The sequence below is a fragment of the Nicotiana tabacum genome, chromosome 4 (genome assembly GCF_000715075.1).
Source record: "Nicotiana tabacum cultivar K326 chromosome 4, ASM71507v2, whole genome shotgun sequence".
NCBI lineage: Eukaryota > Viridiplantae > Streptophyta > Magnoliopsida > Solanales > Solanaceae > Nicotiana > Nicotiana tabacum.
Window position 1 is genome coordinate 122,485,240 of NC_134083.1, and position 24,673 is coordinate 122,509,912.

The following is a 24,673-nucleotide window of genomic DNA, read 5'->3' on the forward strand; positions in this document are numbered from 1 at the left end:
TGTTATGATTCATGATCATCATACTTTAGCTGATCTAAATAAATTTTAAATGGTAGAATTTGATGTTATTATGGGCATGGACTGGCTAGCTTCTTGTTACGCTACTGTGAACTGTTGGGAAAAAGTTGTTTTCTTTAACTTTCTAGGGGAGCCCGTTATTGAATGGAAAGGTGATGTTGCAGTGCCAAAAGGGAAGTTTATTTCTTACCTTAATGCTTGAAAGATGATTTCGAAAGGGTGTATATATCATTTGATGCAAGTACAGGATGCGGAGGCAAAGCCTCCAACCCTTCGATTAGTTCCAGTTGTTAACAAATTTCCCGATGTGTTCCCTGATGAGCTCCAAAGTATTCCACCCGAGAGAGATCGAGTTTTCCATCGACGTGTTCCCGATATAAAATCGATATCTATCCCTCTGTATAGGATGGCTCCTGCTGAGTTGAAGGAATTGAAAGCTCAACTAAAAGATCTTCTAGATAAGGGCTTTATTTGACCTAGTACTTCGGCTTGGGGAGACCCAGTACTATTTGTTCGTAAGAAAGATGGTTCGTTGAGGATGTACATTGATTATAGACAGCTGAATAAAGTAACCATTAAGAACAAGTATCCGCATCCAAGGATCGATGATTTGTTTGATCAACTGCTAGGCGCTAAGTACTTTTTGAAGATCGATCTCAGGTCTGGGTTTCACCAGTTGAGATTCAAGGAAGAAGATATTTTGAAGATAGCCTTCTGGACCAGATATGACCATTATAAGTTCCTTGTTATGTCCTTTGGCCTAACCAATGTGCCAGTGGCTTTTATGGATATGATGAATAAGGTGTTTAAATAATTTTTGGATATTTTTGTGATCGTGTTCATAGATGATATGTTCGTATATTCTCGATCAGAAGTGTAGCACGTAGAGAAATTTTGAATGGTATTACGTATGCTTCGAGAGCGTAAGCTATATGCCAAATGCAAATTCTGGCTGAAATTAGTTGCTCTTCTTGGGCATATAGTATTGGGTGAGGGTATCAAAGTTGATGGTCAAAAGATCAAAGTTGTTAAGAAATGGCCAAGGGCCACAATGCCTATGAAGGTACGTAACTTCTTGGGTTAAGCCGGGTACTATCAAAGATTTGCGGAGAATTTCTCATCTATTGCTGCTCCATTAATGAAGTTGAAGCATAAGGCAGCAAAATTCTTCTCGACCGATACTTGTGAAAAGAGCTTCCAAGAGTTAAAGGACAGGCTAACCTTGGCACCAGTTCTAACTCTTCCTGAAAGACCCGAGGGCTACGTTATATATTGTGATGCCTCGAGAATGGAATTGGGTAGTGTTTTGATGCAATACAATAGGGTTATTGCATATTCATCAAGGTAACTAAGAAAATATGAGAAAAATTACCCGACCCACGATCTAGAGTTAGCGGTTGTTATCTTCGCTCAGAAAATATGGCGTCATTATTTGTATAGAGTTCATGTTGACATATTTACGGATCATAATAGTTTGCAATACATATTCAAGAAAAAAAGTTGAATTTGAGATGGTGGAGGTGGCTCAAATTATTATAGGATTACGATGTTGATATTCTAACCACCCTGGGAAGGCAATCATTGTGGCTGACACGTTAAGTCGGAAATCCATGGGCAGCCTACGATATGTGAAAATTTTTAAGTTGGAGATGACCAAAGACTTGTACCAGCTGGCTAGTATAAGTGTACGATTGTTTGACACCGGTGGCGGAGAAACCATAGTTCAAAACGCAGTCGAATCTTCGATGGTAGTTAAAGTGAAGGCACATCAATTTGGTTAATCCAGCCTTGGTGAATATAAGAGAAAGTATTCCCTTTCATATGAAGAAAGTGTTCGGGCTATCCGAGGATGGAGTCCTTAGATACAAGGATCGATTGTGTGTGCCCGATGTGGGGGGACTCTGAGGGCAAATCATGAAGGAGGTCCACCAATCCCGGTATTCCATTCATCCGGGGTCAACCAAGATGTATCATGATCTTCGACGGCTATACTGGTGGAATGACATGAAGAGGAACGTTGCTGAATATGTCGCTCAGTGTCCAAATTGCCAACAAGTTAAGGTTGAACTCCAAAAACAATGAGGGTTGCTTCAGAATAAAGAAATTTTGACCTGAAAATGGGAGACAGTCAACATGGATTTTGTTACCGGATTACGATGTTCACATAGAAATTTTGATTCCATATGGGTTATTGTGGATGGACTTACCAAGTTTGCTCATTTCCTACCTGTTAAGACTACCTTCTCAGCTGAAGATTATGCCAAGATATATATGGAGGAAGTAGTTTGACTTTATGGGTTCCAATTTCTATCATATCTGACAGATGTTCCTAATTTATAGTTAGTTTCTGGAGATCATTTCAAAAAGGATTGGTACAGGAATCAACCTTAGCACAACTTTATCCCCAAACAGATGGTCAGGAAAAATTTACTATTCAAACGCTTGAATTTATATTATGAGCCCATGTTTTGGACTTCAAAGGAAATCGGGAAGAACATCTATCACTCATCGAATTTTCTTACAGTAACAACTACCATGCCAACATTCAGATGGCGCCCTATACGAATGGAAGTACAGATCTCTGATTGGTTGGTTCGAAGTTGGTGAGACAAAGTTATTAAGTCCTGCGTTGGTGCAACATGCTGTGGAAAGGTGAAAATGATTCGAGGTCACTTATTGACCACTCAAAATAGGCAAAAGTCTTACTCGGATAACCGACGATGAGATTTGGAGTTTGCTGTGGGAGACTGGATATTCTTGAGGGTGTCTCCTATGAAATAAGTAATGAGATTTGGAAAGAGGGGCAAACTCAGTCTCCGATATATCGGACCATATCGAATTATTCAAAAAGTTGGTCAAGTGGCTTATAAGCTTGAATTATCACCAGAATTGGAAGAAGTGCATCCGATATTCCACGTGTCCATGCTTAGGATGTGCTTGGGATATCAATCCTATATTACCTCAATTGAAGATATTCAAGTTACAGAGAACCTATTTTATGAAGAAATTCCGGTGGCTATCCTAGATCATCAGGTTTGTAAGTTACGAACCAAAGAGGTGGCTTCAGTCAAAGTACTTTGGAGGAATAACAATGTAGAAGAAATGACATGGGAGGCTGAAGAAGATATGAAATCCAGGTACCCTCACTTATTTTATAACATAAGAGACAACGTTGAACTACCATAGCAGGTACAACCCAAAATGACTAGAGCATTTTACAAAACTGACTACAGTTCAATATTCGAGGACAAATGTTCCAAAGGGGTGCATGATGTTACACCCCTTAAACTTTTCCACCACCTATGAAGTTGAAAGTCAATGAGTTTTTGACACAACCAATCGGCCGGTGTCACGCCATAAGGACAAAGAGGTAATTACATTTGACCAAATTACGCCAGCTATCCCACCTGATGCAGTGGCCGGATGCGGGGCGACCCATTTGGCGTATGGGGAAGTGTAATTGACTAGACCTAGTATAAAAAGTTAGTATAGCTTTTCTCCCTTTTGTTCCTGTTCTTATGCATTCCCTGCCGGTAACATTTCTTTTAAGTCTGATATGTCTCCAAATAGTATCTTGAGGTAAAAAAAAGTGGTTCATTCTGAGTTTTATCTTGGTATCCCTTGAAATTGAAATTGTATTGCACTTATATGTACATGTATCTATTTTACTTTACCGAGCCGTGCTATAGTGTACGACACTCATTGTGCAACTACTGATCAGTTGGGTATGGTGAGATACAATGTGAAATGCTTACCAAGCCCTTGAGTGGATGGGTACAGAATGATGTATGATGTGAGATTACCATGTCCTCTTAAGACCGAGTACACTGAGTTTTGTTGAGATCGGGTACATCCGAGTTCTCCTTAGGCCAGGTACGACCGAGTCCTCTTGAGGCCGGGAACGCCAAGTCTGATTGAGTCCGGGCCGGTACAACTGAGACATCATGCGGCCAAGTTTGGAGTGAGTCCTCTCCGAGGAAGAGTGCAATATAATTTAATGTGATATGATATACCCCAAGGAGAGTCAGAATGATACTATATTATGTATTTAACACACAGCCTCGATGAGCGAACTCACTTTTTATGAAACTTTGATACATTTAAGATTCGTGGTTTCTGTTGTGTACACCTCTGGTGGCTTATCTTCGATATCGAGGTTGATATTATGTAGTCATATCTCTTACGTTATGTTCTTGACTTACATATCTTACTATTCTTACATACTCAATACATATTCCGTACTGACGCCCCTTTCTTCTGGGCGCTGTGTTCAAGCCCATAGGTACAAATATGCCTGGTGACGTCCCTCCCTAGTAGGGTGCTCATTTTGGTGGTTGGTTGTCACACTCCACCCCTTCAGAGTAGCTGTTCAGAAGTCGATAGATACTGAAGTGTATGTAGCTGTCATTTTTTGGAACGATGGGGCCCTGTCCCAACCAAGTGGTATTTATATAAATTTTGGCACTCTTGGAGGCTTGCAGACTTGTGTTTGGATGTATGTAAGGATTGGTTATTACCTTGTTTAAAACAGTTGTGAACATGTATAAAATGTTAATGTTTATTTCATGTGTGAAAATAGTCAAAAGTCTCACAATTCACTGTAGCATAGAAGAGTAGCACATGGAACACGTCAGAACACGAATAAGATCAACTCGAATCGATGATACCACCGATAACATCAGTTGTGCCGGGTAAACAAATCCGACCCGATGTAGAATATACATTCTTATTATACCTACTAGTAGCCTCCAAATAAATAGCCTATCCATAACACATACAATCAACCATCAACCTCTTAGCATACCTTCACTATCTGAAACCAAGGAACAATCTGCCTCTAAGAACTTTCCTAGTCTTCAATTCCCTAGAATACAAGAATCTCCTTGCCCGATCCCAACTCCACCACTCAAAATGACTGACACATCCCTCATACATAATTATCTCACGATAAATACTTCCATAATTCCTCCGTGCCACATAGCAAAATCTGAACATCAATAGTCGACCAACCAGGCAATTACAGTAATACCATTCAAGCATCCGTAACTCAAAGCACCATGCGACTTCAAAAATACACACCCTTCTCAGGTGACACCGGATAGTGCCACCATTCTTCTAAAAATGTGAAACCATCCATGCTGTTTAAAACTCATAACCTTTATTCTAGCGAAACCGCAACCTCGTACATGCAAACCTTAATCCAACGCGTCGCACCGTATCTATCATGCCATCATATGAACACATGAGAATCCCATTATCAACCCTAAATCACAAGCAGGATACACATTCTATCAGCCAAAAACCTTCCACTTGACCCTTATCAAAGAGAAAATCACAACATGCAACATACTCCTCATACATGTCGAAAACATCAGTCTCAAGTCGTGGTCGAAATCATCGAAAACTCTTCGAAATCCTTTTGTACATAACCAAACCTTCAAAACTGAATCCCTCTAACTCAACCAAGTCATGCAGATTGCCAAACCTAAGAGCATCACCACAAAACACCCATAAAGCCTCAGCACACCAAAAGAACCGATTGTTTCTATTACTATGTTGATCCAAACTACTACCAAGCTGACCCATTTCTTTGAGCTCCTCTCGACTTGCCTTCAAGTTAACACGTCTTCTTGCTAGTACACTACAATCCTTAATCCACGCTCATCACAAGAGATCCTAGCATGAAACCACGTCGTCTTAATGCCCATACACCACTGTATTCCCTCTTAAACACCCAATAGTACCGCAACCCAGATATCCACTCTAAAGAGGCCTTATGTGAATCTGAAGCTGTTTCTTTAACCTCTCTGATACTCAAATGTAGAATCACTAATGTTACAGAAATACTACAAGTCTCAACATCACCCACTGCAAATTTCACACCTCAGCCATATACAAATCCGGGGAACCCTCAAATACCACATACGAATCTTGAACTCGTTAGAACCTTCTTGAGAGTCATCCACTCTGCTCAAATCTCAAATGCACCGCCAATACGAGCCGAACAACTTCTGCTCCATTAGCATAGAAACACCTAAAGGAGTAACCCTATCTTTAAGCAACCAAGCAAATCCCTTCTCCTTGCACACTACGTCCGCCACAAATAAAAAACCTGAATCACTCCAAATTTTCCATATGCCCATAAAGTATAGTAGATCATGCACCCACAATTTCGTTGCTCGAGTCATCCTCTAAATCAACCTCTTCAACTCATAACTGATCCACAAGTATGCCTCAGTCCAAAACTAAAATAACAAATGACCATGCAATATGATCGTCAATAGCAGCCTCCCTTACTTGGATCGAAGCCACAGAACATAACATCCTTTAACCCACAATAGCCCTACTCTATAGCCGCCATGATCCCGCACTGTAATCTAACTAAATGCTTCATAAGCTCATGTATCACTAATCATAAAGTACGTCACACCGTCTGCAAAGTGCATAGTCATCCTCGTGACAGTCGTGCGAACTCCCCCTAACAAGCCAAACTCTAAGTGTAGCACACACACGCCCCACTGGGTAGAAAACAAACTCTTCACAGAAACTTCATAAGGATCACACAACCTCAGAACGCCCCGCAGGAGATAACCCACCTGCTTAGCCACAAACCGGTATCTCTCGATGACCCTATCATAGTCACAACCACCATGCAATCACTTAATCCTCCCGAGTCTGAACTCGTCAATAAGACATAAGAATCTACTTCATTCCACAAATGAGAAACTGAAAGATCCACAATACACTTGCAACTCAAGACTATACAACACATCAAGACAGAAATCGAGCATCCATCGTCCTTTCACATCCCAAGCAAAATTCTTCTCGTCACCTCCAAACCACCGAAGCATAGTCCTCAGTCACATAACACTCATCATATAGTTTTCTAACCACTCACTGAGCTATCAATCCTACACCGAGGGACACTGCCAGACATATAAATCCAACAACACTTGCTCGCACAACTGAAATCACTGAGCCCAAGTTGCGGTCTGAACCCGGCCTCAAGTCCTCCAGACTGGCCTATTCCACAACACAAAGAACACAAATCTTACCTCATCAATGGATACCGAGTGCTCAACATCACACATGAGTTGATGGAAAGAGTTCAAGGAGATACATTTTAAGCTAAATCACTGTCGCACAATAAGGAAAGAAAGATGAGAAGTTTTTCCTAGATGCCCTGTAGCCTCTCGAAGATAAGTATGGATGTCATCATACAGATCCTCATGACTCTATTAGACACTTGCTCATGACTCGTAGAACCTATGAACCTAGAGCTCTGATACTAACTTATCACGGCCCAAATATCTACCTAGTTATGATGGCACCTAACACAACCCGCTAGATAAGTCAAACCACAGTCAACACATCTCAAATGAGAATAATAATAATTAATAAGTGAAATAACTAAATTTCTATACAATAACCCACGAAATGGTAGTACAAGTCATGAGACAAAGACTTAGATTTACAAAGTTGGTATGAAAATAAATACAATATTTGTTTGGAATATACATAAAAATATTACAAATTTAAAGCTACCAAGGACAACTGGTAGCTATATCCGAAAAGCAGGTACATCTTCAATGCAAGATTCCTCCATCTACAGCAACTCAGCTCCAAGATCTACGCGCAAGATGCAGAAGTGAAGTATGAGTAAAACCAACCCCATGTACTCATCAAGTATAACAACTAACCTGGCCTGGTAATAGAAGCTAGAGTTATAAATGATACTCGCTAATCACCTGTATAATTCAAAATTCCAACAAGTACAGAACAATAATATAATCAAGTCATGAATCACAAATTAAGCCACCTTGGTGCACATAATAACTTAACATACTCTGCTCAATCAACAATCCAGCAGATAAAGAAGCTATGCAAATAAATCAGGTAAACAACCAAGAAAATTGCAAGTAAAGATGAAATGCAATAACCAAATCAAACACTGGTCAGTCTTTCCTTAGAGATACCATATCCGAACCAAACCACTGATCAACGTTCCTCATACTGCGTGTACACCCTTAAGAGAGAAACTTGAGAGGGTGACCTTAGGGGGATGGATCCATATCCCCACGCTACACGAATAACTCACGTGCTAATAATCCCAATCCGCACGGTGTGGTCAAATGCCCAAAATCATAATTGCATGGCGTGGTCACGTGCTCACAATCCCAATCTGCATGGCGTGGCCACATGCTCACAATCCCAATCCGCATGGCGTGGCCACATGCTCATAGTGACAATTCACACGGCGTGGTCACGTGCTCATTATCACAATCTGCACGACGTGGTCACGTGCTTATAATCACAATCCGGACGGAGCGGTTGCGTGGTCATAATCACAATCCACAAGACGTGATCACGTGCTACCAGTCCAATCTATATCACATAGAAAGAAGATATATAAGAATACATGTACATGATCAATGAATATGCAATTTCTTACTCCTGGTGTAGTATAAGTGACATACTAAGGTATATGCATGTGCAAAGTATGCTATCATAGCTCAAATTAGGCAAAAGTATCATGAAATTAGCAATTATCAGGTTCAATCAGGCAAAAGTAACCTTAAACATGGTTCAACAACTCACAATAGGGTACGAATATAAGAACCATCATAGCGTGACGCTTAGCGATCAATCCAAGTCATATCATAGTCTAAACACTATCCCGAGCATTAATAATACCCCGGTGCATGCACATGGGCTCAACCCCACACATGTGCGCCACCCATAGCACGTATCTATCACAAATAACTTGGGCAACTAGTGCCTCAACCAAGTTTAGGTAAGCTACTTACCTCAAGCAAGCCATATCTATACTCTTGAAGCTCTATCCCGCACAAATCGACCTCCGAACGGCTCGAAACTAGTCAAAAGCAACTCAAAAACATCAAATAGTGCCATAGAAATCAAACCCAAACGATAAAGATCGAATCTTTGATCAAATGCTCAAAGTCAACCAAAACATCAACCTTGTACCCCAGAACCTGAGGAAACTCATAAATTCTGACAACACATTCGAATACAAGTCCAAACCATACAAATTTCAACTAATTCCGACTCCAAATCAATGTTCAAAACCCTATTATTCACTTTGGAAAGGTTTTTGACAAAACCTCCCAATTTCTCTTATAGATTCACCAATCAAAATTCTAAAATAGAACATAGAATCATGAATAATAATCAAAATTGAGTCAAGAATATTTACCCCAATCCAAGCGGAGAAAATCTCCTAAACTATCTCCCAAATCAAAGCTCTCAGTCTAAAAATATGGTAAAACAAGATCTAAGTCGGAAAATAACTTTATAACGCGGCTTCAGGTAAACCCTCAGCGAATGCGGGATCTGCTTCACGATTGTGAAGCACAAAGCTTCACTGCCCATAATACACTCTTCGCATTTGCCGCTCCAACCTCGCGAACATGATGCACAAAGATGCCCACCCTTCGCGAATGCGGCATCGATCTCGCGAACGCAAAGGAAACTCCACCAGCTTCCAGCTCCAAAATGCGAACACGACTACCTAATGCGAACGTGATGGGTCCAACCACTCAAACTCCACGAACGCGACCCTCTAATTGCAAACGCGTAAAGGAAAAATTCCTAGCTCCATCATAAACACCGCGATCGCGGTCTACCTCTCGCGACCGCGAAGAAAGCATATAGCACCAGAAATCTTAGAAAACCAGGATTGTAAATATGGAAGAAAATGGTCCGAAACCTCCCGAAACTCAACCAAGCCCCTCGGAACCCCGTCCGAATATACCAACAAGTTCTAAAGTATAATACAGACCTACTCGAGACCTCAATTCACATATAATAGTATCAAAACCATGAATCACACCTCAATTCAAGCTTAATGAACTATTTCAAATTCCAAACTTACGCGGAACACGTCCAAACAACTCGAATCACCTCAAATTTTGCACAAAAATTCCAAAGGGCATAATGAAGCTATTTCAACTCCCGAAACAACAATCCGAACCCGATAACATCGAAGTTAACTCCCGGTCAAACCTATGAATTTTTCAAACCTTCAAATTGCCAACCTTCGCCAGTTGTAGCCAAAACATTCTAGAAACATCCAAATGCAAATTCAGGCATAGGCTCAAGTCCAAAATCACCACACAGACCTAACGAAACCATAAAAACTCCGATCCGAGGTCAAATTCACAAATGACATACTTTGTCAACTTTCCCAACTTTAAGCTTCCAAATTGAGAATCATTCTTCCAAATCAATCCGGAACTACTCGAAAACTGAAGCCGACCATACATGCAAGTCATAATACCTCATATGAATCTACTCAAAATCTCAAACCACCGAAAGGGATGCAAATGCTCAAAACGAGCGATCAGGACGTTACAAGCGGGGCACGCTATAACTCGATCAGGAGAAACTAAGTTTAAGGATGACAACATTATATAATTAAGGGTAAAGGGTATAGCTGATTTACATTACTAAAATCTAAACAAAATGTAGTGTAGCTGCTCTGCATCTATTGTCGGTAACCTTCATGCCATTTTGGCATGATTTATAGGTTTGTAGCAATAAAGAATGCTTTTTGCTGGGAAATTTATCTAGCTTAGAGTAAAATGAACTACTTCCATGAGTGTGCGCGTTATTGTGTAGAGATAGGCAATAAACTAAGTTGAGTAGAAATTTTCATAAAAAGTAATGATCTTGAAGCATAATATTTTAAAACTCTATCCCTAAGTTGTAGTTAGACATTTAGGCAAAATGAAGGGAGAATATTGTATAAAACTATTCAGATAGTCTCAACTCACGCTGGCATGTTCTGAATGGACTAATAAATAGCATACCAAGCTTATATTTTGACTAAAATCCTGCAAAGAGAAAAATTATGTTCCATTCTCTAACTATAACCTGGAGTAGTAGTTCACTAATAATATCACTTACAAAATAGTATAATTTTTCTTTGTTTATTTCTCCAAAAAGAACTTGTTTAACATTTTGTTCCATAACCTATATTTACTTTCACATTGATGAAATCACAATTTCAGATTAATTTATAAGCAATATCCCAAGTTGAACCTTATTATTATTGTATAATTAGCATGCAAAATAAAATAAAATAAAAACTAGATCATGGTATTATATTTTTTTCTGGAAGAATTTAAGAAACATATTAATAGAAATTTTGTTAATTAAAATCAATTCAATTGAAATTAAAGAAAAATAGCATGCATAGCAAAATAGACACTAAAACTCGTGCATATTACATATTCCGGAAGAAATCAAAAGACAAAAAGTAGACCACATGCAAGACAAAATAGAAAGTAAAACTTGTTCCTGCATATGATATTTTTTAAAAGATGTAATAATAAAATTATTATTTGTCTATTAAGCAGGGGCGGATCCACCTTAGTCCAAGCGGTGTCACGTGACACCGCTTGATCGAATTTTTTTATTAAATTGTATAAATAATTAAAATCCAAAAGAAAAATAAAGGTTAAATTCCATAAAGTGACACCACTTGAGAATAAGTGCTGGCAGCAGATCTGGTGTAATCGCACCTGCAAGGATTTGGCCGCAGGTGCGGAGCCACAAAAGCGGCCAAGGGATCGCAGAAGCGGTTCTTGGTGACCTGGGTAGGGGCTGTAGGTGTGAGATTATTTCCCCATCTGCGAGCCCGCAGATGCGTGTATGTTCCGCAGAAGCGAGGGAGGAGCTAGTTTGGGAAGTCCACAGAAGCGGATAGTTTTGCGCAGAAGCGCATCCGCAAATGCGGGCTTGGGACCGTATATGCAGTGGGTCAGCTTTTAAGTGAATTCCACAGATGCGGATGGTTGACCGTAGAAGCGGTGATCTTGACCGTCGTAACGGTTTTGTTGGCAGAACATAAAAGTCGAGGGTTTGAGTCTTTTCTTCATTTTTGGACTTGATGAGTTCGACTAGGGGCGATATTTGAGAGGGGTTTCACTACAATTCAAGAGGTAAGTGACTTTTTATCACTTTTGTCCATTAATATCGAATACCCCTTTATTTTCCCACCTAGATTTTGTGTTTTTAATGTAAAATTTGGGGGATTTTGGACTAGGTATTGGAGAGTAAGATTTGGGGGTTTGAGGGCTGATTTGTGGTTGGAATTGAATGATTTTGATATGGTTGGACTTGTTATTAAATGTATGTTCGGATTTTGTGAATTTTGTGGAGTTCCAAGGCGTGGGTCTGGGGTTGACCTTTTTGGGTTGATTTTTTGAATTTGGTTTAAGTATTTAGCTTTATGGTAACGATTCGTTGTGACTAGATTCGATTCGTTCAGAGGCCGATACATGAGGCAATGGTTTGTTGGATTATTGAGTTGCACACTTTGAGGTAAGTAACACTTTTAAACATGGATTTGAGGGTATTTAACCCTAAGGACTACGTTGTATGAAAGATATCGGGGTAACGTAAACGCTTGGTGACGGGCGTGTGTGCGTGCATCGATTTGCTTCTGGATTGGGGAGGACTTTAGGCTATTACCGAGCTTGTTTTGCTATCTCACATTATGTTACTAAATGTCCCTTCTACTTGTTTGAATATTTGTACTGTGAATCATGGTAGACATCATGTCTGGGCTACGTGCTAACTGTTGAGACTTGATAGGATTATACTTACTGTTTATGAGTTATATACCTTATGTTACATCCCGCATTTCGCACGATAAAGTTTTGCCTTAAGTTAATCAACGTAAGCTCAGGAATGAGATTATTTTTGAGGTTATAAGCATTTATGCTATTTATAACATGCGATAAGTAAGTGCCGTGAAGGTTAAAGGGTAAACGAATCAAAGAAAATGAGTTTCGTTGAAGGTTGTCAATTTGGGATAAAATACGGTTCGAGCTATAATACCCGGTATTTATGGATAAGTGCCATACAAGGTACCACATGACCATGATAGTAAGGTGTATAAAGTGCATTAAAAGTGAGTAGTATTTTAAGTAATTTGAGATAATTTTTAATTATGTGAATAATTGAATAATTATTGATTTGAGTGAAAGATTAGCTAATTAATTAAGATCTTTGGATAAGCCTAACGAACATCAACGTGGAAGTCAAGGACCTTAGATAAATGTGACTCTTAAGTTCATTTAATAAGGTGGCACACTTAGAGGATTATGTGGATAAATCATCAAAACAAGTGAAGCCCACAACCTAAAAGTTTAAGACATCTTCCTACATCTTTTAGGGGGGTGTATGTGCTAAGTAACTGATTAATTCCCAAATGTATTCATATGAAATTTCATAACGCTACAGCAGCGTGAGATTCAATTCTAAGAGAGGACGGTACAATCTTTCTCAAGAATATCACACTGATATTTCCCTGCTCCGATCCGCCGTTATGTGTTTTTCACAAAAGACGTGTGTTAGAGGAATTGTTAAGAGAATCGGCTCAGGTATGTTAAGGTTATCCCTTCTTTCTTTTTGGCTTGATTCATACGATACAAATGAAATGAGTAAAAACACAACTTTCATAAATGACTCTATTCATAGAAGTACTAGGGGTGCCTATATTTTTGATTCCCCATGTGAATTATTATTATTATATATTCTGTTCATGGGTCTCAGAAAAATACGTATTTGATTAAGTTTATCCGAAAGGCATATTGATCTTATGACATTTCGAGGAATTTTATTAAGATATTTCTTATGAATTTCATTCATTTATCCATGTACATTGACCCATGACCAGATGGCATTATATACGCGTATATTATATGTATATGGGATATGGAAAAAGGTTACGGCGTTATATATGCACCACCACCTGATTAGCTGGTATATGTTGATGATTTTGTCCACAGTGGCCAAGATGATATGACGGGATGCCCTTAGAGGCTTGATGATGTTATGTACACCTATACCTATGCATGATACGACATTTATATGCACGTACATGACATTATAAATGTTTCAGGATTCACAAAGTTATTTAGACTTACATGTGGAATGCTTTACTCCATGTTTCATCTATGTCTTTATGTACTGATTTTTATGCCTTACATACTCAGTACATTATTCGTACCGATGTTCCTATTTCCTGGGGCCTTAGTTTCATGCCCACAGGTGCAGGTAGACAGGCTAACGGTCCCCCTTCTTAGGATCCTTCATCAGCGAGAGCTGGTGTGCTCCATTTGATCTGGAGCTACTTTGAGTTTTGGTACGTTGTGTTTGTATAGATATGGGTACGATGGGGCCCAGTCCCATCCTTTATACAGTTGTACACTCTATTAGAGGTTTATAGACAGTCATGTATAGTTGGAAAGTATGTGGCCTTGTCGGCTTCTAGTTTTGGATATATAGTTGTCTATAGCAGCCTTGTCGGCTTGCCCTACCGTATTCCGCATGTATATGTATATATGTTTTCTAGACATGTTTTTGTCACGACCCAAACCGATGGGCCGCGATGGGCACCCGGTGCCTTACTCAACCGAGTACCAACATAATGTATATTTTCGTATCATACTATCATATATAACTGGGCCGGAGAGGCTACCGTGAGAAAAGTAGAATACAACATGAAATACCAACTTATACATAAGACATAGGAGCCTATAAGACCAAAATAACCACTCGTACACTGACCATAGGACGACAAGGCTATACAATCTTTTACGTACAAGGCATCTATCTACAAGCCTCTAAGAATACATAATTTTCATAAAGGTGGGGACAGAGCCCCGCCATACCAAACAATACACGTCTAAATCATACTGACCAAACAAGTAACTCCGGAGCAAATGGAGCGCACCAACACCTTCCGCTAAGCTGATAGCCTACTTGGAGGACTCTCGACCTGTCTATCGGGACCTGCAGGCATAAAACGCAGTGTCCCCAGGCAAACGGGATATTAGTACAAAAAATGTACCGAGTATGTAAGGAATAAAAATCAGTAAATAATAGACATGAGAGAGACATGGAGTAAAAGACTTGACATATAAGTTCGAATAACTCTGTGAACCATTAATATTTTAAACGTCATGCATATGCGTATAAATGTCATACGATGCTTAGGTATATGCGTTCATAACATCATCAAGCCTATGAAGGCATCCATCATATCATCTCGGCCACTGTGGGTAAAATCATCAACGTATACCAGCTGATCAGGTGGTGGTGCGTATATAACACCGTAACCTTTTTCCATATCCCATATACATATAATATACACGTATATAACGCCATCTGATCATGGGTCAATGTACATGTATAAATGAATGCAATGCATGAGAAGTACGTCAATAAAATCTTTCGGAATGTCATAAGACTTTTATGACTTTGATTAATATCATGAAGTAAACTTTGTCAACTTACATATTTTATGAGACCCATGAACAAATGATGTAATAATAAGACACATGGGAATTCAAGAACATAGGCACCTCTAATATTTCTATGAATATAGTTATTTATGGAAGTTGTGCATTTGCTCATTTCATTCGTGTCGTATAGATCATACCAAACGTAAAGAAGGGATAGCCTTCACATACCTAAGCCGATTCTCTTGACAATCCATCTAACATACGTCAATTACAAAAAATTACGTAACGTCGGATCGAAGTAGGGAAAAATTCGTATGATATTTTTGAGAAAGATTGCACCGTACTCCCTTAGAATCGCAAATTTCATGCTTTATCGTACTATGAAGTTTCAAACGGGCTATTTGAGCTTCATCCGTTAGCAAGCTTAGTATCCAATGTTGCTAGTCTAATTCACGTCCATAATGATGCAAACTAAAGTGGTAATCATATCCAACTCCTAGAAGATTAAAGTTTCTCCATGTAAAATATGTCTTTCCCACTTGCCAAAATATGTATCAAATTTGTTTAGGCTTAAAGGCAATCTTTCAACTATATTAGAAAGGGAGTAAAACGCAACAGAACTATTAACATACCTATGAAAGTGAATTATCAATTAAGAAACCCAACCAAGGTAATTCCAAGAATTCTTACATGTAAACAAGGCATTTTATGTCTTATGACTCATCATGCACATTGGTGCCACTTTGGCCTAGATTCCTGCCATGTGGAAGCCCCCAAAAAGGATCCTTATCCATTTAATCCTACTTAATACCATAATTATCCCCATAATTAATTAATTATTCACATAATTAAGAATTATCTTAAATTATTTAAAATACTACTCACTTTTAACACACTTTATACATATTGCTATCATGGTCATGTGGTACCTTGTATGGTACTAGTCCATACATACCGGGTCTTATAGCTCGGACCATATTTTATCTCAAATTGTCAAACTTCAACGAAACTCGTTTTCTTCGATTCGCTTACCCTCTCACCATCACGAATTTACTTATCACTTGTTTTGAAATAGCATAAATGCTTATAATCTCAAAATAATCTCATTCCCAAGCTTACGTTGATTAACTTACGACGAAACTTCAACATAAGAAAATGCGGGATGTAACATCTTATTTCCGAGATTTCATCAATTTACTTATGGCGTACTTTCACGTACGAAAATATGGGGAGTAACATCATTCCCCCCATTGGAATATTCGTCCTCGAATGTTGACTGATGCACTTATCATTTTCATAACTTATGTCTTCCGAATACTTTAGTACTCTCCTTTCCATCTAGGAAACTGTTCTGTGAATAATTCCAAAGGCCAGGGCATTCCTCCCCCCTAGGCCTCTTTCTCACACCACGACTTGCAGTCGAAATCCTTCCAATCTCGTAACTGTTGCTACTTTCTATCAAGCAGCTTGTACGACTCTAACCTTGTAAGTGCGCCTATACGACTCTTCTTTCCTTTTTCCTCTAGTTTTTAGCCAATCTCTAGGCCTCACTTTGTAAACATATACAGAGCTTGACAAGATATCCCTCTGGGATCTATAGATATACTGAAGTTCTTCGCTCGGTACTTTTTTGACCGTAGCTTGATCACTGAGGTGTTGATTGTGTGAGCGCGTGCGTGTAGACTTATATGTTCGGGTCATACTATACCATGACTATTACTTTGATTTATCGTTGCTGAGGTCTGCTACCAAATTCCAGCTTACTCTCGTTGCTTATCCTATATGTATAAGTCTAAGTCCTTTAATGCTTCCTTATTACTGTTCATCTTAAGAATGACGGCCTAATCTCATCTTATACTTTGTGACTTTTGTCCATCCATAGTTGATTCACCTCAATATTGTTCAATAATATACCGATGATAACTTGAAACTTCTTACGTAGTACCTTGCCACCAAGGCTTACATTGCATCGAGGAATATTTGAAGTGATTTTCCTGATTTAGCGGCGATACTGTACTTCAATAACCGTATTTTATAGCATCCCATTATGATTCACTTATGTGGGTATTTTAATCCTGTACAATTCATGAAATTCTCTTCAAATCATTACTCAATCGAAGGCCTAAATGTCATCCTTTATCTATCACAATTACACCCTCATTGTAACACCAGGGCAACATTCCATCTCTTCTAAATGCTACTAGTCTTGGACTCCTTTGAGTTCATTCAGGCTATACTGAGCTTTCTATAACTTAGAGAAACCATTAGCTCTCTTGTTTTCATGGGCTTAATCCCGAGGACTTGTCCATTTTCGTCACCTCTTCACTCACCTTTTCTTATCCTTACTCCTCACTTGCTAAAACCTTGTCGTTTTACCATACTTTAGCTTACGATCTACACATATCTATTATTACTACTAGCAACCTTCCTTCAACTTGCTTGCACCCTGGATTTCCTTATGTTATTCTGAAACATCAAGCGAGACATCACATCATCTCAAACTATTCTTTACTCTCTTAACTAGGCCTCTCGATACATAGAAACCATAGGCTGGAAGATATGCCACTTACGACGCCGCTATCATTCCTAGATACTGAATCCTAACGCTTCTAGCCCTCTATCTGAAAAGTATAGATTATTCACAACCTTCTGCACCTGAGTATCTCGTACGTTGTTCACCTTTACCTTACTTACCTTAAAATCTCGCATCACGTCTTCTATCTCCCTCATGACGTCCCTTCTACATAGGTATAATTCACATCCACAACTTGAAGCTCTATTATAATACTTGCACCTCTGGTGCATACACAATCCGGTGAGAGCTTCATATTGACTTTTATGAGGCTGGTACTCGTCTAACTGGCTTTCTCGTAGAGCTATTATGGAATACGGTTATTGTACTATCTCTCTTGTACCTCTGATATTAATGGTGATTCTGCAATATTTTCAATCACAACCTCTATAATTTTTTGGGTCCAATAATTCGACTCCTGATTTACTTGGTTGATGTAACTCTTTAGTTTCCTCTTCCTTCTGATCAGCCTTTATGTATGTTTAAGCTATCTTCCGATTTACGACTCCTAGTATTAGTTATTACTTTAGCCTTTCATGGACGCTATGGAATATCCATGATACAATCCTTTAACAATTCAATCCTTTTCTATGACCTGGATTCAATTCTTTCTTTCAACATATATGCTGCATGGATAATAATCCGAAATATTAAGTGTGTTCATAATGTAACTAACTCTGGATCATTGATCGAATAGTTCCTTCTGTTCCATCTCAGCTTTCTTTAAATGTATGCAATTACTTTTCCTGGTCTTTCTGCCCCTTGTTGCATCCATACTTAGCTTATCTTAGTCCCCATGCATGTCAGAATTTTGTGCAATTCATATGGTCTCGAATATTACTTTTGGTTTCATTTCCCGCTCATTAGCCACGCTAGGTGCCACTTTCTTATGGAGTGCATACAATGTTGTTGTGAGAATGTTGTTACAAGACCATTTCTTCTTTAGGTCACTGTGCTTAGGTTGAAGCCTTCTTCCTTATTTCCTCAGCTAGTCTTTCATTGTAGTAGTTAGGGAGACCTTCTGGCTCTTGTAAAGTTACAAGCTTATCACATCGTATACTTGACGGAATTTTTGATGTTCTTCCCCGCCTATAATTATCCGTAGTTACTTATTTCCACGCCCTTGTGCTTATAGGGTTGCTTCTGAACTAATATTTTGACTGTCTTCCCAGTGGAATTCTATTTTATTTACCTTTAACTACCCCAATTCTATCTGAATATATCTCAATGATCACGATGTCATATCTGCGAGACTGAATTCCCCATGTTGGGGTTGACTATGTTTGTCTTGCACAATATGTTGATTTGTCTGTATCCTCTTGCCTAACCATAATTAGGCTCTTCCTGAATCAACTACGAACTACTCGTTGGCCCATTCTCATATCAATATTCCGCGTAATCTTTCTTGGGTTATTTTCTCTGTCTTAACTTATGTCTCACACTGACTCCTTATTTATCAATAACATCTCGGGAAGGAACCCTTAGTTCCTCTCCTTGCCGTCGTGTTTGCATAATGTTCTGGAATAATAGCATATCGGTAGGATTTGGATAATTACAATCTCATTCCTTTCTCATTTTTATCGCATTCTTCCTTTACCATTCCATAATTACTAGAACCACTTAATTCTGACTTAATGCCATATCACTACATATTCCCCCCTTTAGGAGAGTACTAAGATTTAGTGCTATGACGATCTTCCTATAGATGTTTTATCTCTTCATCCTTGGTGTCTTTTCACATCATCTATGACCCTTATTCGCCTTGCGGTAATCCTTCTGTACCAAGGATAACAAAATTCCTTACTCACGAGGGTGACACCTAGTATAACTGGCACATACAGTCCTTTAAGCTTAACTTTACTCACATTTCTTGCTTTAGGGAAGCGTCTTCTTGAATGACCTTTATCTGAATTTCTCATGAATATTCTTTTGTTGTCAATTCTATTATCGCCGGAACACAATCTGAATTTCTCATGATGTCGACCATTATCAAATCACTCAGTCCCTAATTCATGTTTAGTTTATCTTGTTCACCAGCCCATACTGCTTTCTATTATTCTAGGGTCTAACTTTTCCTTCCGGTAGTCGCGTTGGAGTCACAAACTTATTTTGCAAAATGAGGATATGACATTATGGCCTATACACTTTTGTTGTCTCAAGGCCTGTCACCTCTCGTCTTTTCCTTCACTTGACTATAGACTCTGTCATACTGTCATCTTTTTGATCTTCCATTGCCATCCATGTATCACATCTTACTCATAATGCTTCATTAACTCTTTTCTTATTTCCCGCTAACATTTATGTCTATCACTTTATTCTGAAAACTCTAACAAGACATTCTTTTGATTTTAGCTTCCCTTGCTCCATCTACTGGCTCTTCGGGTTGCCTAACATTGTTTCTCTACTAGGGACGGGAGCCATACTAAGATAATATTTATCCCTTCCACGCTTCCAGTGCCTATCTTTGTAGTACCCATACCTAGCTATATTATTTTAGAGTGCACCATCTGGGTGTCTCACAAGGAGGTCTATTAGAACATTTGCAATATCCTTCAGAAATGTCAACTAACGCAAATAATCCATCCACCATTTTGGGTCACTCTAACCCCAGCCGGATCCTGATATCCGTCCTTCTCTTATACTACTTCTGTTAGCCCCCATATGGTATTAATGAGATGGGTGTGGCCAATTGTACTTACCTCTGTTATTGTTGAAGGTAACTCAAAAGGCTTATATTCCTCTGCGATAATCTTCATTAGCTGGGTAGCTCGTACCCTTTTTCATCTTGCTTCTTTTACTTGCTGAAACTTGTATCGACTTTTCGATTCTCTTATTCCTTTTTACCGTAAGAGTGGATAGATATTCTTGCCTTAGGTATTCTTATCAAGAAGTTTACACATCTTAGTACACATGATCTGCTGAATACCTCATATTTATCCATCATAAGCATGATACAAAAATTGAGTTCCTCTGACTCAACTCTTCCATATCCACATTCAATCTCTTACCAACCATCTTTCTAGATGTAGGCATCGTCGTATTGTGAATAAGATAGAGTTTAGGAAATTGAGTTCTTACAATTGAGCTCTACCACATGATCTAGAGTAAGAAGGAAGAGTGACAGTCCTAAATGCCCTGTAGCCTCCTATTTATAAGTGTGGTGCACAACACACTCATAAACAAGACTCTACTAGACACGGCTTGTAGACTCCCTAGGATAGAACTATCTGAAACCACTTTTGTCACGACCCAAACCGATGGGCCACGACGGGCACCCAGTGCCTTACTCAACTGAGTACCAACATAACATATCTTTTCGCATCATACTATCATAGATAACTGGGCTGGAGAGGCTGCCATGAAATAAGTAGAATACAACATGAAAAATGAACTTATACATTAGATATACGAGTCTATAAGACCAAAATAACCACTCGTACACTGAAGATAAGCCGACAAGGCCATAATATCTTTTACGTACATGATATCTGTCTACAAGCCTCTAAGAATACATAATCGTCATAAAGATCGGGACAGAGCCCCTCCATACCAAACAATACATGTCTAAATCATACTGACCAAACAAGCAACTCCGGAGCAAATGGAGCGCACCAACACCTTCCGCTGAGCTGATAGCCTACTTGAAAGACTCTCGAACTGTCTATCGGGACCTGCGGGCATGAAACGTAGCGTCCCCAGGCAAAAAAGAACATCAGTACAAATAATGTACCGTGTATGTAAGGAATAAAAATCAGTAAATAATAGACATGGGAGAGACATGGAGTAAAAGAATTGACATGTAAGTCCGAATAACTCTGTGAATCATTAATATTTACAACGTCATGCATATGCCTATAAATGTCATACCATACTTAGGTATATGCGTTCATAACATCATCGAGGCTCTAAGGGCATCCTATCATATCATCTCGGCCACTGTGGGCAAAATTATCAACGTATACCAGCTGATCAGGTGGTGGTGCGTATATAATGCCGTAACCTTTTTCATATCCCATATAAATATAATCTACACGTATATAACGCCATCTGGTCATGGGTCAATGTACATGTATAAATGAATGCAATGCATGAGAAGTACGCCAATAAAATCTTTCGGAATGTCATAAGACCATTATGACTTTGATTAATATCATGAAGTAAACTTTATCAACTTATGTATTTTCTGAGACCCATGAACAAATGATGTAATAATAAGACACATGGGAATTCAAGAACATAGGCACCTCTAATACTTCTATGAATATAGTCATTTATGGAAGTTGTGCATTTGCTCATTTCGTTCGTGTCGTATAGATCATGCCAAAAGTAAAGAAGGGATAACATTACATACCTGAGCCGATTCTCTTGACAATCCATCTAATAAACGTCAGTTGCAAAAAATCACACAACGGCGGATCAAACTAGGCAAAAATCCGTATGATATTCTTGAGAAAGATTACACCGTACTCCCTTAGAATCAGAGATTTCACTCTTTATCGTACTATGAAGTTTCAAACGGGCTATTTGAGCTTCATCCGTTAGGAAGCTTATTATCCAATGTTGTTGGTCTAATTCATGTCCATAATGATGCAAACTAAGGTGGTAATCATATCCAACTCCTAGGATATTAAAGCTTCTCTATGTAAAATATGTCTTTCCCACTTGCCAAAATATGTATCAAATATTTTTAGGCTTAAAGGAAATCTTTGAATTATATTAGAAAGGGAGTAAAACGCAACAAAACTATTAACATACCTATGAATGGGAATTACCAAATAAGAAACCCAACCAAGGTAATTCCTAGAATTCTTATGTGTAAACAAGGCATTTTATGTCTTGTGAATCATCATGCACATTGGTGCCACTTTGGCCTAGTTTCATGCCATGTGGCAGCCCACAAAAGGATCCTTATCCACTTAATCCTACTTAATACCATAATTATCCCCACAATTAATCAATTATCCATATAATTAAAAATTATCTCAAATTACTTAAAATATTACTCACTTTTAACACACTTTATACATCTTGCTATCATGGTCATGTGGTACCTTGAATGGTACTAGTCCATAAATATAGGGTATTATAGCTCGGACCGTATTTTATCCCAAATTATCAAACTTCGATGAAACTCGTTTTTTTCGATTCGCTTACCCTCTCACCGTCACGAATTCACTTATCACTTGTTTTGAAATAGCATAAATGCTTATAATCGAAAAATAATCTCATTCCCAAGCTTATGTCGATTAACTTACGACGAAACTTCAACGAAGGAAAATGCGGGATGTAACATCTTATTTTCATGCTTTCATCAATTTACTTATGGCGTACATTCACGTACGAAAATATGGGGTGTAACAGTTTTCTTTCCTCACGCATGTTATTCACGTGATTCAGTAGTTTAATGACAGATGATATTTATATCTTAGACGCATGCTTAGGGGCGTTCGATAGGTAGAACTCGGGTACTCATCATGGACCATCGGTTTGGGTCGTGACAAAAGTGATATCACAGTAGTTCTGTCCTAGGGTTGTCTACAGACCGTGTCTAGTAGGGTCTTGTTTATGTGTATATTGTGCACCACACTTATAGACATGTGGCTACAGGACATATAGGATGTTATCCTTCTTTCTTATCTTAGATTGTGCGATATAAGGATTTATTTCCCTAATTATATATTATGTTTTCAGTAATGCCTTAGAAGGCTACAATCGCCCAGAAGGGCGGCTGATGAGACTACTAGTCAAGCGCCATGAGTTACCAGGGCTCGGGGAGAGTCTCATAGTGAGATTCCATCTCAGACTTCACATACCCCGCCCTCTCCAGAGGGGATCCGAGGGGCACCAGCTCCAGCGCCTGCCCCTGTATATCCAGCTCCTCAGCCAGATGCGCTGGGTCAGGAGATGAGAGATGCTATTCAGCTATTAACTCGATTAGTAGCTGCACAAGCTCGGCATCAGGAAGTAGGTATTGGTCATGCAGATAGGGCCATCAGTGAGAGGGTTCATGATTTCATTAATTTGGTCCTTCCGGTATTCACTGGAGCAGATCCGAATGAAGACACTCAGGTATTTATCGATAGGATGTAGAGGACTTTGAGGGTAATGAAGGCCACTACGACTGAGTCAGTTGAGCTAGCTTCCTATAGATTTAGGATGTTGCAATTAATTGGTACGAGTCTTGAGAGTTGTCTAGATGTGAGGATGCCCCTCTAGCGGTATGACAGGAGTTTAAAGAGGCTTTTCTTCATCATTATCTGTCACCAGAGCTTAGATGGGCCAGAGTTGATAGGTTCTTGACCCTTCGGTAGGGTAACATGAGTGTTCGGGAGTACAGTCTTCAGTTTGATTCTTTAGCCAGGTATGCTCCCACTATTGCATCTAAGATGGAGGATAGGGTTCACCGGTTTGTTATAGGGTTGGAGCTGCACTTGCTTAACGATAGTATGTCGGTCTCACTTCAGTCAGGCATAGATATTTCTCGTATTCAGGCATACGCTTAAGGTGTAGAAGAGCATAAATAGAAGCAGAGGGCTGATCGTGAGCATGATAGGGGCCAGAGTGAGAGAGTGAGATCTTCGGGTCCTTCTGGTAAGTTTTGAGGTGGTCAGAGACAACAATACCCGAGGTATCTAGCCCAGCCATCAGCTAGCGCACCCCCTCAGTTTGCCGATAGGAGATTTGATCGTTCCCATATATTTAGGGCCTAGTCAGAATTCCAAGGCCTCAAGTTCTCAGTATAGGGGTGAGTCAAGTCAGATAATGCCGCCCTTGCCACGATGTTCTCAGTATGGTAAGAAGCATG